At 43.9% G+C, this 15,855-nt stretch overlaps 1 long non-coding RNA gene across 2 annotated transcripts in view; it reads left to right on the forward strand.

Annotated features, from left to right (window-relative positions):
* The first annotated feature begins 324 nt into the window (after positions 1-324).
* LOC145391902 (uncharacterized) overlaps positions 325-15,855 on the forward strand; it is a 79,756-nt gene continuing 64,225 nt past the window's right edge. For both annotated transcript variants that reach the window (XR_013895915.1, XR_013895916.1), the window contains exon 1: positions 325-434. This is a non-coding gene — a long non-coding RNA (uncharacterized LOC145391902). The remainder of the gene's footprint in view (positions 435-15,855) is intronic.

Consider the following 15,855-nt stretch of genomic DNA (forward strand, 5'->3'; position numbering starts at 1 on the left):
ACATAGCAAAAAACAACGGACAAACGGATTTCACTTGAAACGTTTACTTACTCCCCCAGAAATAGTCAGAAGAATATAACAGACTACAGTAAAAGTCCTTTAATCCAACACCCGATGGTCCGGAAATCCCGATGGTTCAGACTTTTCAACCCAAGGTCATTTTTAGCTTTTTCGGATACGAAATTGAGATAAAATACGAAAAAAATTGAGAACTATCGAAAAATGGCCAAAAGCAGTGCGCTGAACTATGCAATTCTGCACCCAAAACTTAGTCAACAACCCGCGCCGACATTCGGGAGGTTCCCAATCCTCCCAACTGTATGTTTACCCAGCTGATTGTGCGTGTTGTACGTTCCATGCGTTGTCTACCAAATTTGCTTGTTCTTTTTTTCAGTATTTCACTAGAATGGCTCCTACTACACCACCTACTACTGGTGAGAAGAGGAAGCATGTTATTAATTACTATTAGTAAGAAATTAGAAATAATACAACAGCTGGAGAAGGATGCACTGGTGAAGGACTTAATGCGGGAGTTTAATGTAGGCTGGTCAACCATTTATGGCTGTAAAAATAAAGCCAAGGAACTGAGGGAATATGTCACAAGCAGACAGTCTATGAAGGGATGTGAGAAAAGGAAAACTCATAAGAAACCAGCACTGGCACAGTTAGACACAGTTCTTTATAAGTGGTTTTGTGGAAAACGATGTGAGGGCAAGCCTATCAATGGGTTAATGATTATTGAAAAGGCCAAACAATTCTGTTAGGAAATGAAGATCGACACTGATGTGAAGTTTTCTGATGGGTGGCTTAGAAACTTTAAGACTCTTCAAGGGATAAGGGTAGTGGATGTGTCAGTGGAGAAGAGGTCTGCTGATGAGACTGCTGCAAAGGAGTACAGTACCATATTTTGTCAGCTTGTTAAGGAACACAGTCTCACTATTTACTATTATTTTTGTTTTTTTTAACATTTTCTGGTATCTGTCTGATAATCCGGAAAATCTGATAATCCGGACAGTCTGTGGGCTGCTGCAGTCTGGATTAAAGGGCTCGTATGGTATCAGGAAGAAGAACTAATTTGGTAAGGCTTCTGCTGCTTCAAATAAAGCGTGTGTGTACCTGGCAGACTTACTGGGTAGCAAGTTGAATCTTGGTTAAGTTAGGGTAGGTCAAATTTCTTGGTTAGGTTAAAATGTAGCTAAGGTTAGTAAGAGGTAGCTAGCAAAAGGTGACGGGGACATATGTTGGAGTAAGTGTCCGCTGTTACTCTCGAGAAACAGTTGATACAGCAGAAGGAACATGGCTAAAAACATTAGGGAAAGTAGTCTAATGTAACACATTCTTTTACCACCCCAAAAATAACCAGAAAACTTTCAATCTGGAAGAAGAAGTGAATTGGTAAGGTGCTTCTGCTGCTTAAAGTAAAACTTATTTTTTACCCTGGGAATTATTTCACATGTAGACTGTCAGATGTTGACTTTTTTTCTTTATTAAGCAAATCATGAGAACAGTACAGTAATATCCTGCTATATGAATCCCCTTTATGCAATACCTCGCCACTGTGATGTAAAACAATTAACACCCTTCCTTGCCTATCAGTGGCCAGTCCCTGGTTATCCGATGAGAATTGTTTGTTGATTTTAACTGATTTTTATTTTTTTCAGATTCTGATGATATTTTAGACTTAATATTTGTATTTAGGTTGAATTGTAAACTGTTTTTAGACTTTAATGTGTTTTAGACATAGATGGGGTGAACATTGTCATTATGAGGTACAATTTACTAAGTTTGATTTGTTTTTTCAGACTTTTATGATTTTCAGATTTTATTTTTGGGTTTAAGTGAGTTAGTTTAGCTTGTTTTAAAGCTGTCTGGGGTTTTAGGTAAGCTAGAAACTAGTTTTTGGACTCATTTGGGTGGGTTTTGGACTTGGTTGGGGGGAGATCCCAAGGCTCTCAAATGCATCCCTATACAGTCCGCGCAAATGAAAGTGGCGTGACTTGCCGTGGATGTAAAAAAAACAAATACAAGTACCGGTAGGAAGAAAATACAGAAAATGAGCACTTACCACGTTCTAGTAGCATGTAGGCATCCCCCTACGCTTAATGCATTCATCGAGGTGGTTAGGAAGAGAACTGGCGAGGTTTTGTAGTGTGGCAGGGTCAATTTCCTTCCATACCCTCATTATTGCTGTCTTGAGCCAGGCTACCGATGAAGTATCTGCTTCTCGTAGTTTTCGTTTTAGAATGGCCCAAAGGTTTTCTATGGGATTTAAATCAGGTGTTACCTGGCCAATCACTGAAGAATGGAAAGTCACAGTCTGTAAGCCATTGAGTCACTCCCTTGGCAGTGTGGCAGGGTGGACCGTCCTACATGAAAAAGTTTGCCTCGCTCTTGTCAAAGGAATCTGGCAGATGTTCACACAGGAGCTCCAGGTAATTGTTTTTGTTCATAATCACATTATCAGGAAGGAATACTAAGTCACCAACACCATGAAATGAAAATCATCCCCATATCATCGCTTTGTCTGGGAATTTCACGACACCCCTGGTGTTCTTGGGGTTAACGGGGTCGCTGCCTCGAGGCTGGGACACCCTGCCAGACGTGTTGCCAGTCACACAGAACACTGCCTCATCACTCCAGAGCACACTACGCCACTTGACATCATCCCATTGTGTGTATTTCTCGGCAAAAATCACTCTGTTCTTCCTTTGACGTACCGTCAGCTCTGATTTTGGCACTGGCCGGTACAACTGGTACTTCAGATCGTCATGGATATAATGTTGCACTGTACGTAAACTAACAGTACCAAGTAAGTTGGGATTGTTTTCTTTTATTTGTTTTGCTGAAAGACGTGGATTAATCTCTAGTTGACATCTGATAACATTTAAAGTCCGTTGGTTAATTTTTTTTTTTCCTTTGTCAGGATGTTCTTTGTGCCGTGGTAATGAGACACCGTCACCATCCAGAAATCTCTTTATCCAGCGCTGCACAGTTCTCAGTTTAATCTATCTATCTATCTATTGCCAGACGCCTCAATCCCGTTTGGGGTGGCCACAAACAAATCGCCTCCAAGTCGCCCTGTCCCCCGCCATCTCACTGCTCTGCTCCCAACTCACACCCCCCTCTCTCATATACCTCTCGACCCCATCCCATCATCTCATCCTCGGCCTCCCCCTCCCTCTTCCCCCCTCCACCTCACTCACATACACTCTCTTCATCAGTCTTTCACCCTCCATCCTCTCCACATGGCCAAACCACCTCAATGTGTTCCTCATAACGCTTCCTATCACATCCACATCCACACCACAACGCTCCTTTATATCCTCATTCGTCAGCCTGTCTCTCCATGTGACTCCACAGGCTCCTCTTAAATAACTCATTTCCACTGCTCTCACTCTTGACTTGTGTCCTTCCAACAACGTCCAAGCTTCACTTCCGTACGTTAGAGTTGGTATCACAATACTGTCATGTAGTAACTTTTTCACTTCCATGCTCACTTCCCTGTTTCTTATCACTGCTTTCAAAGAACCAGCAACCTTTCTTCCCTGCTGTACCCTTTCACGCACTTCACCCTCCAAACCTCCATCCTTACTCATCACACTACCCAAGTACTTAAACGTACTCACATTTTCCAATTCCTCACCATCCGGCCTCGCTGTACATTTACTGACTTCACCTCTCTCAAAGACCATCACTTTACTCTTCCCTACATTCACCTTTAGATTCCGTTTCTTACACACACTCCCAAACTTATCCACCAAGCCTTGCAGCTCCCCTTCGTCTTCACTCAACAACACAGTATCATCTGCAAACAACAGTACAGGGAGTTTCCAAACACTATCTTCTCTCACCAGGGCCACTCCAACATCCACTACCCTACCTTGTACCTCTTTTATTACCCCATCCATGTAAAGATTGAACAATCATGGAGACATGACACATCCCTGTTTCAACCCAACTTTCAAAGAGAAAAATTCACTTAGTTCACCATCCACACGCACTGCAGCCTTCGCACCATCGTACATACTCTTCACAGCATTCAACAACTTCCCATCTACTCCATATATTCTTAACACTTTCCACAATCCTTGTCTATCCACCCTGTCATATGCTTTCTCCAAATCCATGAAAGCCGCATACAACTTCTTTCCCTTCTCTAGAAACTTTTCCACTAAACATCTAAGAATGAATATCTGATCTCACAACCTCTTCCCTTCCTAAAGCCTCCCTGTTCTTCTCCAACTAATTTCTCTGTTCTTTCTCTAACTCTGTCAATAAGTATCCTACCATACACTTTTCCTGTTATACTAAGAAGACAAATGCCCCTATGATTACCACACACTTCTTTTTCCCATTTTCCTTTGTACAAGGGAATAATTATACCTGACTTCCAATCCTCCGGGACTCTACCTTCCTCCCAGGCCAATCTGCACATCTTCCACATCCATTCTACTGCTATCTCTCCCCCATGCTTCAGCATTTCACCACACACTCCATCAATTCCTGGGGCTTTCCCCAATGTAACTTTCTTCATTGCTTCCACAACTTCTGTCCTACTGATTTCTTCCTGTCTTCTCACCTCCCTCCTTCTCCCAGCCATTCCCCAGCCACTTATACTCGCATTACTTCCATCCTCTATGTTCAACAATTCCTTAAAGTGTTCTCTCCATCTGCTCACTTTTTCTCCCTTCTCCACTAGTAATCTACCATTTTTATCTTTCACTCCTCTGCTAACTTCACTTCCACCCTGTCTTACTCTTTTCACCTCTTTCCAGAACATTTTCTTACAGTCCCTCCACTTTACACTCAAATTCCTTCCAAATTCCTCATCCACTCTCTTCTTACTCTCTCTTACTAATCTTTTCACCTCTCTCTTTCTTTCTACATATAACTCTCTCTTCCGCCTCTCAACTCCTTCCACGCCCCTATTTCTCATCCATTCATTGTATGCTTTCTTCTTTTGTGCCACAGCCTGTCTCACCTCTTCAGTCCACCACGCTGTTCCTTTCACTTTCAATTTGCGGTCTCACAGACATTTTTGTTGGAGGAGGTATGTAAAGATAGGCGAGACAAAAAAAAAAAAATAACATACGAAAATCAATCTCTCATCTTAAATGTCGAGACCAACTGCCTAGCCTCGGCCTCCTACGCTCCTCATGGGACAATGTTGGATTGGATGATGGATGAATGGATGGAAAATCGATCGCTTTCCACTGCACTAACCTCCTCATATGACTTGCTGACACACACTGTCGTCAAAGTCAACAGTTAAAAAGGGTGCATTCTGGTTGCCAGATGCATGAGAAACATATCACAGGTAACGGTTGAACCAGTGAGGAGAGTGATTTGAAATACAGTGAGAGACGATGCATCATCTCCGTGTCATAAATTTATCGCTGCGTTGCGCCACTTTCATTTGCGTGGTCTGTACAGTACTGTACTTTTTGTGTTTGAACGTCCCCGGTAACTGATACCCCGGCTCAGTAATGGGTTTTCCCAAATGCACCTCATTGTTATAATTTGGACCTACTGTACTGTACCATTCCACTACGCAGTCTTCACAAATACTGTTCCACTATGCAGTCTTCACAAGTAGTAATACGTTTGGCTTGTATAATGCTCATAAATAGTTTGAACAGAACAGTCTTTGACTGTAACCACGGCATCACAGTAATATGTGGAATTCCATGGAAGTACGGCCAACCATCCAAAAATTGTGAAATGGATCTACAATTTTCAGAAAGTCCTGTGGCCTAGATCACATGTTTTTCTATCTATCTATCTATAGTCCGACGCCCTAATCCCGCAAAGGGTGGCCGCAGACAAGGCGCCTCCAAGTCGCTCTGTCACCCACCATTTGACTACCCTCCCCCCAGCTCACCCCCCCTCCCTCATATACCTCTCAACTCCATCCTTCCACCTCATCCTCGGTCTACCCCTCCCTCCACCTCACCTACATACACCCTCTTAGTCAGTCTTTCATTCTCCATTCTCTCCACATGTCCAAACCATCTCAGTGTATTTCTCCTAATCTACCCCACAATGCTCCTTCACTTCTTCATTCGTCAACCTGTCCTTCCATGTCACTCCACATGCTCCTCTCAAGTAACTCATTTTCACTGCTCTCACTCTTGACTTGTTCCCCTCTTGCAAGGTCCACGTCTCGCTTCCATACGTCAGGGTAGGGATCACAATATTATCATGCAGTGACTTCTTAACTTCCATACTCACCTCCCTATTTCTCATCATTGCTTTCAGTGAACCAACAACCTTCCTTCCCTGCTGTACCCTTTCATGCACTTCATCCCCCAAAGTTCCATCCTTACTCATCACACTACCCAAGTACAGTACTTGAATGCACTCACATTCTCCATATCCTCGCCATCCAACGTCACTGTACATTCTGTGACTTCATTCCTCTCAAACACCATAACTTTACTTTTGTTTACATTAACTTTCAGCTTCCTTCTCCTCCACACTGTCCCAAACTCATTCACCAAACCTTGCAACTCCCATTCATCTTCACTCAACAATACTGTATCATCAGCAAACAGCAACACCGGAATCTTCCAAATCTCGCCCTCATTCATTAGAGCCATCCCCACATTCACTGCCCTACCTTGCACCTCCTCTACAACCCCATCCATGTATATATTAAACAGCCATGGAGACATCACACAACCCTGTTTCAGTCCCACATTGAGTTCAAAGAACTCACTCAGCTCACCATCCACTCGCACCGTAGCCCTAGCTCCTTCGTACATACTCAACAGTTTCCCCTCCACTCCATATATTCTTAATACCTTCCACATACCTTGCCTATCTATTCTGTCATAAGCTTTCTCTGAGTCCATGAAGGCAGCATACACTTTCCCTTCTCTAAATACTTCTCTGCTAAACATCTTAGAACAAATATCTGATCTACACACCCTTTTCCCTTCCTAAATCCCCCTTGTTCTTCTCCAACTAGCTCCTCTGTCATGTGCCTAACCCTATCAATGAGTATTCTACCATATATTTTACCAGTCACACTAAGAAGGCAAATACCCCTATGGTTACCACATACTTCTCTCTCCCCTTTTCCTTTGCATAAAGGAACAATTATACCTGATTTCCAGTCCTCTGGAACCCTTCCCTCTTCCCAAGCCAATCTACACAACTTCCATATCCACTCCACAACAGTCTCACCCCCATACCTCAGCATTTCACCACACACTTCATCAATTCCTAGGGCCTTTCCCAACTTGATCTTCTTCATTGCTTCCACTACTTCCACCCTGCTGATCTCTTCCTCCCTCCTCTCATCTCTTCTTCTCCCAGTCATTCCCCAACCACTTATACTCGCACTGCTCTCACTTTCTACGTTCAACAAATCCTCAGAGTGCTTCTTTCATCTCCTCAATTTCTCCCTCTTCTCCACCAGCAATCTATTATTCCTATCTTTCACTCCCCTACTCTTTCCCCTTTCACACGGCCTTACTTCTTTACCTCCTTCCAAAACAATTTCTTACTCTTCCTCCATTTCACACTCAGATTCCTCCCAAACTCTTCATCCACTTTCTTCTTGCTCTCCTTCACCAGTCTCTTCACCTCCCTTCTCCTGCTCACATATACCTCTCTCTTCTCTCTCTCATCTTCTCCTCTACCTCTACTCGCTAACCATTCACTATATGCCTTCTTCTTTTGTTCCACAGCTCGTTTCACCTCATCATTCCACCATGCTGTCCCTTGTACACCCTTGCATCTCCTCCTCACTCCACAAACCACCTCACACGCTGCGCCTATCTCTTCCGTGAATATCTTACATAAGTCTTCCACCCCTTCCATCTGCTCTAGCTCATATCTTCCCAATCTTTCTTCCACTATGCTCTTATACTCTGCCATTTTCTCACTATCTTGCAAAATCTCCACTCTTCTCACAGGAGCTGCTTCCTCCTGTCTTCCCCTTCGTCTCCTCAACCATTTTCTTTGCAGCTTTATCTTGGCCATCACTAAGTGATGGTCAAAGATTCCATTCCCCCATCCTCTCCATGCTCTTGCATCCAACACTTGTCTTCTCATTCGCTTATCCAAACACACGTAGTCTATCATTGCCTTTCGTTCAACAAGTTCACCATCCATCCTCCTCATTACTCTCCATGTATACCGGTGGATCATCTTATGCCAAAAGTAGGTGTTGGCTATTGCCAACCCCTTACCAGCACAGATGTCCACCAAAGCACTACCATTCCCATCTACTTCAGCTGGCACACCCCACTGACCAACCACTCCATCCACTCGTACGTTCCCAACTTTGCCATTCATGTCTCCAATCAAAAGCACTCTCTCTCTCTCCTCTCAGATTTGTCCATACATGCTTCTACTCTCGCCCAAAACTCATCTTTCACTCTTGCCACTTGGTCCTCTGTCGGAGCATACACACATACAATCGCCCACGGTTGTATACCTACTTTCATCCTCACCCATACAGTCCTTGCACCCACTGTTCCATACTCTCTTATATTCTCCTTCCACTTCTTAATTATCATCAAACATACTCCCTCTCTTGCCCTCTCATTCTCAGTACCTCCCGCACATATACCTAAACCATATTCCCAGTCTCTCGCCCTTTCACATTGCCATTTAGTTTCAGTCAGTCCACATATATCCACTTTTGCATCCTTAAGCATCTGAACAATCTCTCTCTCTCTCACTTCATCATTCACTCCTCTCACATTCCATGTTCCCACCCTCAGAATGTCCTTTGTCCGTTCCGAAGTCGTCAACATGTGGTCTGTCCTGGTCTGAGGCACTTTATTTGCTTGTTTAGTTAGTTCTTTTTATGGGGTGGGGCACTAACCCACCACCAACCCTTTTGGTCGCCTCGTACGACAAGCAGGGATACTGGGGGTGTATTCTTGAGACCCCCCTACCCCCAGGGAAGGTAATGACGAACGTGTCAAATCAGTGTTTTGAGATAAACAGTGTTAAAAATTTGTTTCATTGTAGCTCATTAACAGTAGCCTGATTTCAGTAAACAATGTCTCAAAAAACAGAGCTGGTAAAATACTTTAAGACACATGAGAATAAAATACAAAATATATGATAGATCATGTTATAATGCTGTTCAGTTATTAACCCCATACCATTCTACCCCTGTGGAAAAAAGAAAAAAAACTAATTTGAAAATAACCAAAAATATGAAAAGGACAATCTCCAACCCATGTACAGTAGTGGTCTATCTATCTATCTATCTATTGCCAGACGCCTCAATCCCGTTTGGGGTGGCCACAAACAAATCGCCTCCAAGTCGCCCTGTCCCCCGCCATTTCACTACCCTGCTCCCAACTCACACCCCCCTCTCTCATATACCTCTCCACCCCATCCCTCCATCTCATCCTCGGTCTCCCCCTCCCTCTTCCACCCTCCACCTCACTCACATACACTCTCTTCGTCAGTCTTTCACCCTCCATCCTCTCCACATGGTGGATGTATTTAAGTGCTGTGGGGTGTGTGAGGATAACAGTAGTCTAGTGTATTGTCGGTCTACTGCCTTCTGTTCATCACTAACTTGTTTTTGATTAGGGCCAGTGCCTTGCTTGTCAGTTTCCACTGATCCAGCTACAGTCACTTTGTCGAGTACTGAACAAACTCTATGCTCATCTAAACCATGAACACTGATTGACAAACATCATAAGTCACATTAGCATACCGGTACTCAACACAATAACTAATCGTACATGACTTGCCTGTTTTATGGCCCTTTACATGAGGCTGCTTCATAGCAACACTTTTCACATGACTGGCAAAGTAACTGGTCTGTTTGGTATAATCACTCATTGCCTAAAAAGCTGTAACTAGATCATTTACTTCATTCATTGCCCAAGTTGTTGAAGCAGCTGAGCCACACTTCCAAGAAGGACCAGTTTTCCTAGCTGGCTTTTCCTTTTTTATGCTATAACTCATGTATTCATCCCCAGCATTTTGTTTTTGCTTGCCAACTGCATGTTTCCAAAAAGATGGATTACGTTTTCACTTCATGTTTTCACTTCTGCGTATGCTCAGGGACTTCCTGCTTGTTATCACTATGTTAGTCACTCATGTTGCAATGTAAATCACTGTAAATCCGAGGTGAAAATAATGTAATAAATCAAAAGCACATGTGTGTGGCTTACAGTGTAAACAGAACTGGGAAGGGCAGGATCTGACCACACCCATGAGCCAACACACCCACAAAACACAGCTGCTGATTGGCTGTGAGTGTGACGTCATCATGAGACCCACTGCTCATTGGTGGCCTGGAGGAGTGCTTGCTGACATGTTTATCTTTCTTCCACTACACCTTTCCTTGGGAGAGACACACAGGCCACGAGTACCAACCTGCAGCATGTTGGGACAAGAATCCCCTTTGTTGTATAGGACTTTCGACCATGTTGTAAAGACGAACATGCTTTTGAAAACGTTTCCACTGGATAGAAAAATGGTAGACGAGTGTGTTGCGACCTAAAGCTTAATTTTAGATGTTTGGTACGTTTGTCGTTATTCGACTAAATGCCACAAATACAGTTTGGTCATGCAATACAGTAGGGTTGCGTCAAGTGAAAAGCTGTTGCATAATGATTTACTGTACAGTAATCACTCTGATATCTGGACGCCCAATAACCGAACATCCCCACTACCCGGACCTAATCGTCCTGGGATCCAACATTGCCAAAATGGTCTGAAAACCCCAAAAAATTTGAAAAAAAAAAAGATTTTTTCCCGTCCGTAATTTGAACTTGCCGCGCACGCCGCAGGAGAGCATTGTTTTGGCGTGTCATTCCTCCGACATCCGATAGAGCGCCGCTGCATCCTCCCCACTTCCCGCCTGTCTCTCACCGCGAGTGTACGCTCCTCGTAATGGCTGCCCACGTGATCGCTTTTGTGGTGGTGCCCTACCTGCTGCAGGGCCTCCTGCTGCTCTCGGGCCTCCTCTAAGTGTGTGTGATGATGGCCCCGCCACCTGAGAAAAGGAAGAGAGTGGTGTTGACTCTGGAGAAGAAGAGGGAGATATTGGAGAAAGTGGATGCGGGTTGGTCTTCTTCCCGCATTCTTCACGAGTACAACCTGGCCCGGTCTACTTTGTTCGATATCAAGAGGTCCCGAGACAAACTCATGCAGTACACGGCTGACTTCTCGTCGAGAAGCAAACGCAACGTGGAAAGGAAGGTTATGTTTATCCCCAAGTTTGCAGAAATCGACCGATCCACGTTGATTTGGTATCGACAGCAACGTGCTGCTGGTGTGATGGTACTTGGAACGGAGCTGAAGGCTGCTGCTGAGAAGTTCGCCAGGCTTCACGACGCCCTAGACTTCAAGGCATCCGAGGGTTGGCTCTTCGCGTTCAAGTTGCGACATGGCCTTACCAGCCGTAAAGCACATGGCGAAGCATTGGACGCTAACGAGGATGGAGTTGACGAGTTTCGGCACAAGGTGAAAGGCTTGATCGACAGGGAGGGCCTAACTCTCGGTCAAGTCTACAATGCTGACGAAACTGGCCTATTCTATCGCTCGCAGCCAATGAACACTCTAGCTGAGGAGACGGAGAAGCGTGTACCTGGCCGCAAGCTTTCCAAGGAACGGATATCTGCTTTGTGTTGTGCCAGTGCTAACGGCATGCACCGGCTTAAGCCCGTTGTTGTTGGCCCTGCAAAGCAGCCTCGGTGCCTTCGTGGGGTGATGGATGTCCTTCCTGTCGTCTGGTACCATTCTTTGAAGGCATGGTTCACAGCTGTGATCTTCAAAGACTGGTTTCAGCGTCACTTCGTCAAGGAGGTCATCCATTACCAGACGAAGACACTGGGAATCCCGCGCGACCAGGTAAAGGCTTTCCTTCTACTCGACAATGCACCTGCCCACCCGTGCGACAAGGACTTGGTTGCTGAAAATGGCCGTATTAGGTGCATGTTTCTGCCACCTAATACGACTGCCCTCATTCAACCAATGGACCAAGGAGTGATCGTGGCAACAAAGCGCCTATACCGTCGGAAGTTCCTGGACGAGGTGATGGTTGTTCTTGAGGACGAGGACGAGCGCAGGGAGGGACGGGACACATGAGGCAAGTGGACTTTGGAAAACCTTCGCTGCTACAACATCAAGTGTGCGCTGTACAACTGGGCTAGTGCATGGAAGGAAGTCCCTGTGAAAACTCTTGAAATTTTTTTTTTTTTTTTTTTTTTTATAAATAACAGAACAGAGGAAGGAAAAACAAATGAGTAAAAAAAATAATCCATACACCAGATTACTGGTGTCCTCTGTTCATAAAATATCTGTAACAGTTAGACTTGAACAGTTGTGGGTTGAAATTTGGAGGAAAACAACTCTGGGGAAGCGAGTTCCAGAGAGATGCAGTTTGGGGAATGAAAGAATTCTGATAGGCAGAAGTTCTGCAATATGGTTGAGTGACATTCCAGTCATGAGCGCTACCAGATGCCCGTGTAGCACGAGGGAAGGCATGGAGAGGTGGCACCATGGACGCAACTTCGTCTGAGCATTTGCCAAAAAAATATCTGTAAAATAATGCAAGGGAGGCAACATTCCTTCTTACTTGCAGGGGAGGTAGTTTATATGTAATGGCAGGATTGTTAATGATTCTAACAGCTTTATTCTGAATTTTGTCCAGTTGTCTTAATGCAACCTTTCCACAACCATTCCACAAGGGTGAGCAATATTCAAGCTGAGAGCGCACATGACTCTTATAAATTATAGCTAACTGCTCATTGGCGAAGAAGTTACGGACTCTGTACAATAATCCAAGTTTCTTAGAGGCGGTTTTAGCAAGTGATCTGACGTGAGAGGTCCAGCTGAGGGCACTGTTAAGTGAGACACCAAGAATTTCAATACTTTTGGAGATGGGAATATTAGTAGCACTGCAGGTAATGTACGAATCTGGCAATATCTGTCTATTAGTAAACTGTATATATGTAGTTTTACTAGCATTAAAAGAGACAAGGTTGTTTTGTCCCCATTCACTGATTGTAGATAGATCTTGATTTATGGAGACGGCTGTACTGAGTTGAGAGGTAGAGATATTAGACTTTGTAAATGGATGTCTGAGTGTGAATGAACTATGTAGTGTTGAGTCATCTGCATATGAGTGAATGGGATTGTGAGTGACAGATAAGAGATCATTAATATGACCCGGAAATAGGGTTGGCGCCAGAACTGATCCCTGCGGCACGCCGGCGTTAATTGAGTGGAAATTCGAATATACATCATCTACTTTTACTCTTATTTTCCTGTCACTAAGATAAGAAGAAATCAAAGGAACAAAAGACGTTAGTCCATAGCAAGGGAGTTTGGACAGCAGGGAACGGTGCCATACTCTGTCGAAAGCTTTAGAGATATCAAGAGCTACTGCATGAGTTTCTCCAAAAAGATCAATTGATTGATGGATGGTATGAGTTAAGAGATTGAGTATGTCAATGGTGGATCTTTCGTGGCGAAAACCGTATTGTCTATCACTAATTAAGTTGTTGGATTCAAGATGTTTAACAATATGCTTATTAATTAAAGTTTCAAATACCTTACCAAGAGAAGCTGTGACAGCTATTGGTCTGTAATTGGAGGGGTCAGACGAACTTCCTTTCTTCGGAACTTGGTGGATATTGGCTTCTTTCCATAAATTTGGGAATAAAGAAGTTCATATGCATAGTCTGAATAATTTAGCTAGGACAGAGGCAAGTTCAGGGGAACACTTTTTCAAAACAATTGGCAGAATTCCATCTGGGCCTGGAGCTTTGTTGGTAGGTAAATTGTCTAGGATGGATTTTACGTATCTTGTCTGTATTTTAAGTGGGGCAATTTCAGGAGAATCAAGTTCCAGTACTGAGACATTCTGGCTGGTATCATCTATGGTAGAGTTTCTGGCAAAGGTACTAGCAAAGATATCTGCTTTCCCACGTGGGTCATTTGTAATATTGCCATCTGAAGATTTTAGTGGGGGAATGGAAGATGACTTGTTAAAGTTATTATTGAAAGAATTAAGAGTTGACCAGAATATTCTATTGTCATTAGGGTTGTTAAGCACTTTTGATGCTTGCTTTTGAAGAAAGTTTGATTTAGATAGATTTAATACAGCTTTTGCATGATTTCTAGCAATTTTAAATTGGGAGAGTGATTCAGATGTTTTCGATTTTAAGTAAGAGTTATATGCTAATGACTTTTGGGCTGTTGCTCTGGCACAATTGCCATCAAACCATTTTGGAGAGTTTGATTTTTTAGTGAATTGTTGACTTGGTATGAATAAATCCATACCAGCTAGTATTAAGGCGCAAATGTGGGACTGGGTAGAATTGGGATCACTAGAGAAGAAAGACTGCCATGGAACATCAGCAAGATAATTTCTAAATCCATCCCAGTCTGCCCTGTCAAAGTGCCATCGGGTGACCCTGACAGGTTCAGAATGGGGAGGTGTAGGATGGTTAACTAATGAGGCATTGATGAGATTGTGGTCAGAGGATCCAAGTGGTGACAGTACCTCTATCCTGTATTGATCTGGATTATTTGTCAAGAATAAATCCAAGAGATGGGCATTATGGTCAGGATTATCAGGTATTCTGGTTGGTTGCTTTACCAACTGGGTGAGATTAAACGATTCCGCAAACAGCTCGCATTCTAGACCAGCGTCGTCAGTCCGGGCAGAATGCAATAACCATTCAACATTGTGTATGTTAAAATCACCCAAAATGGTAATTTCATTGCCAAGGGCAAGATCAAGGTTACTCAACTGAGTGGATATGGAATCAAATACACTGGGTTCCGAAGAAGCATTGGGGGAACGATAAACTACACAGATATATTTGGTAATGTTTTGGCAATTTAATTTATATAATGAGTAATCAAAACTGGATGAAGTGAAGTTTAAAATAGCGTCTCGTCTGCTTCTCGGAACGGATGTGGAGTACGATTTTCTAGGGTTTGACGTGGATGACTTCCATGCACGGCTACGTACGCACGGCGACGATGTAGATGTGGACGATGTTCGTGAGTGGTTGGATGACGACGAGGCGCGATCCTGGGTATCAGACGTTGTCTGATATTGAGATCGTGTCTTCGGTTGCTGGTGTCAGTACCGAACTTGAAGATTCCGACGCTGAAGGCGACGATGATGCGGACTCCTCTCAGCAGGACACTACTCCAGCCATCCCCAAGCTGAGTGCACTCCGGGAACATCTAGAGTTTGTCCTAGACTACCTGGAACACCTGGACTGCGACAGGGAGATGGGGCCCTTGGGACTCGTGGAGGAAGTGCGTGCTTTCAGGCAGCGCATCATCAATCGTCAAAATCGTCGGTCATTGCGTCAATCAACCATTGACAGTTTTTTCAGGCCCGTGACCCCCGCTGTGCCCAGCCCTGGCTCCACTCCGTTGCCTCCCCAAGACAGGCCCTCATGCTCCGAGCCACAGCCCAGCACATCAGCCACGGTGGAGTCACCGCTCGACGTGAGTTTGTGGCTTTCTTCAGAGTCCTCTGCAGTGGGTACGCCATCACCACGACCCAGCGATGCACCCCTAGGTCGCCTGCCAGTGATATTCTTAGACTCTGACAGTGAATAAATAGCAAGAACTTCTCCACTAGACCACACGGGAATTTTGAGTGTTGTGCAGTGAAAAAAAACGGTGCGTTGTGTTAAGGATTTAAAGTTGTGAGAGAAAAGACTCAGTAGAAAAATAATGTAACGTAATTAGACTTGTTTGTTTTGCCTTTAGAAAATTAAAAAAAATTGGGAAAAGTTAAAGTGCAACACTAAGTTACAATGGAGCATTATTTGGACAAAAGTGAACACTGTGAAGAGAACGCACTTCTGTGTGTTATTGACTAAGTTCAGTGCAAGA

Source organism: Coenobita brevimanus, chromosome 20 (genome assembly GCF_032717465.1).
Source record: "Coenobita brevimanus isolate Jiangsu-jjx chromosome 20, ASM3271746v2, whole genome shotgun sequence".
Lineage (NCBI taxonomy): Eukaryota > Metazoa > Arthropoda > Malacostraca > Decapoda > Coenobitidae > Coenobita > Coenobita brevimanus.